Source organism: Priapulus caudatus, unplaced genomic scaffold, assembly GCF_000485595.1.
Source record: "Priapulus caudatus unplaced genomic scaffold, Priapulus_caudatus-5.0.1 Scaffold2251, whole genome shotgun sequence".
Classification (NCBI taxonomy): Eukaryota; Metazoa; Priapulida; class Priapulimorpha; order Priapulimorphida; family Priapulidae; genus Priapulus; species Priapulus caudatus.
Genome location: NW_014579312.1, coordinates 17991 through 20815, shown reverse-complemented (window position 1 = coordinate 20815; position 2825 = coordinate 17991). Strand labels below are relative to the sequence as shown.

The 2825-nt window shown below is 39.2% G+C and overlaps 1 long non-coding RNA gene across 1 annotated transcript; it reads left to right on the top strand.

The window, feature by feature from the left end:
* Positions 1-196: 196 nt before the first annotated feature.
* On the top strand, positions 197-752 carry LOC106818448. Its single transcript, XR_001395221.1, has 2 exons — positions 197-226; positions 310-752. It is a non-coding gene; the product is annotated as an uncharacterized LOC106818448 (long non-coding RNA).
* Positions 753-2825: the final 2073 nt, after the last annotated feature.

Here is a 2825-nt window from a genome sequence, read left to right as displayed (position 1 = left end):
CGAGGAGAGAGAGGAGAGAAGAGAGGAGAGAGAGAGAGAGAGAGAGAGAGAAGAGAGAGAGAGAGAAGAGAGACGAGAGAGCGCAACATTCGATGTGCTCGGCTGAGCGAGGAGAAGAAGGAGGAGAGAGAGAGATAGAGATTAGAGAGAGAGAGACGAGAGAAGAGAGGAGCTGAGAGAGAGCGAAGAGAGAGCACGAGAGAGAGAGAGGAGAGAGAGAGAGAGAGTAGAGAGAGACTGAGAGGAGAAGGAGAGCGAGAGAGAGACGAGAGCAGACTCGAGTCTAGCGAGAGAGAGAGAGAGAGAGAGAGCTAAGGTTCGTTAGCTCTGCTGATCGGATGTTTAGCTGTAGGAAACTGCTCCGAACGTCGCGTAACCACGACGACCCTCGCGTCGCGTGCGAGAGAGAGCGAAACGTGCGACGCGCGTCGGTTTCCATGTTCGCTTGTTCCCTCTTCGCTTTGTGTCTCGGCTGCAGACCGATCGGATGAATTATAGAAACCAGAGTGACCAACGGCGGCTGTTTATTCATTCCAATGTTATCGATCCGATTCGATCGTATGTTGCAGAAACAGTCAAAAAATGGAAGATCGGGTAGAAAAAAAATGGGGGACCAAAAAGTGACGCGAGTTGTGTTGTTATCGGCCGTCCTGCCGCGGGGTAAAAAATTGCCGGGAAGGTTGTACGGTTCACGATCATGTATGGTTTTACACCACTGTCGTTTGATTTTCAATAAATTTGTGTAGTTTGAATGACTTATGTTGAGCAGTTTGACATATATTCACGATGATTGGTCTATATATTTTGTTTATAATTAACTTTATTTCCAAAAGTATATAATATATATATATTGTACAGTTCATTTTACACAATGTCATCAATAATGCAAAGGTAACAAGGATGGTACAAGAGTCTGGTTAAAGATACAGACAAATCTATAAAACAGTTTTGCGATGCAAAATAGCTTATACTTCTAACGCAGTTATATAATGTATGCTGGTGTAAGACATCACTGGAAATGCTTAGCATATTATAGTATCATTAATGGTGTACCTTGACTGATCGATCATATTTGAAATTGAGTCTTTCTTCGAAGTACTTAAAAAACGTGTAAATGTCATGAGGCCACCATTTTTTATTTTGTTGGTTTACAGAATTTTTGTTGTTGTTGACTCGGTAGGGTAAAAAAAAAAAATGAAAAAAAATGTTTTGTCAGATCAAACAAGTCAAAATACAGTTGATACTGTTATACATGATATCAGGAGCGTATAATGACAAATATTTTGTCATGATAATTTTGTCATGATATAATGACAAGTATTTGTCATTATACGCTCCTGATGATATTAAAGTATTTTAAGAAAACTAAATGAAAACAAAACTCAACTTGTAATTATTTTTACTTTTATTATAAACTATTTGTTTATGAAATGTTTTTGTTTTTTACATTGAAATTTTTTTTATTCATATTTCTTAGAGAAAACGTCGGCGGGAATAAAAAAATACAGATTTTCAATTATTATTTTTTTTCGTTTTTCTTGAAAATTCGGGTCGGCGGATCTGTAAACCAACAAAATAAAAAATTCTCGCCTCAGAGCTACCAATTCTTACACATATACACATGCTTTCTTTATATCACAGAGTTCGTGTCATTCATAATCTACGTAAAAAAGTTGTCAATTTACCTTAGAATTTGTCCATCCTGTTGTTTGTCATAGTCATATTTTTCGACTTCCATTATTACGTTTTTCAAGTATGCTTTGGCTGCAGCAAAGTTAGCCCTCTTCCCGCTTAAATTGTATCTATACGTATATAGTTAACTTGGCAATCAATATGGAGTCATAGACATGGTAGCTATGAAAGCATCTATTCACTGTCTACTCTTCATCCCATCTCATCTACCTTCCTTACTCTCGTTCGCCTCTGCATCACATCTTTCTCTTCCTCCCCTGGCTCCCCATACCTCCGCTGCCTCCCCTCCCGATATATATATGTTTTAAAGCAGGGCATTACAGATAAAAAATGTGAAGAAATTACAGAAGTACAATTAAGATATGATGATGTACGTGCTGCTACTCTCAATAATAAAGATTCTGTGTTCAGATGTTATTACAGACTAGTTCAGGTTCAGGTAGTGGCAAGGCTAGAGCAGATATTTACGTAGTATAGCAGTTATTACAGAATAATACATAATAATAATATTATTATAATAATTATGTGCAGGGCCGGACTAAGCGTGTGGGGGGCCCGGGGCACGTAATTGCGTGGGGGCCCTATAGTCTGTATTTTTTCTGCACTTTCATGCTTGCAAATTCAGAGAGTATTTCATCGTGTTTCAACGAATTTAAAATGTCACTTTCGATAGCGAGAATACTGAGGTTTACCAGTCTCTGTTGGCTCATCGTGGTTCATATGGGATTTTTAATCAACTTGAGTTTTGAAAATGACCTTTCACCGCTACAATTCATGACCATCAATGAAAGATAGATTCTCAGAGCAATTTCGGTATTAGGGAAAGTGTCCTTCAGCTGAACAGCAAAATTCAGTCAGAGAAACAGCATGGGAAACGCATCACTTCAACGTTACATGCTAAGAATTTTGTGGATCACAATTACGACAGATTTGTAAATTTTAGGATACTCTAAATGTGGGGGGCCCCAAATGTGGGGGGCCCCAAATGTGGGGGGCCCGGGGCACGTGCCCCTGTTGCCCCGCCCTTAATCCGCTAGTGATTATGTGTATGTTTTACAGAAGGTTGGCAGTAGTATGCAATGCAGATGTTACGCGCGTAGCATACATGCGTGTTGTTTATCTTTGATGAGATC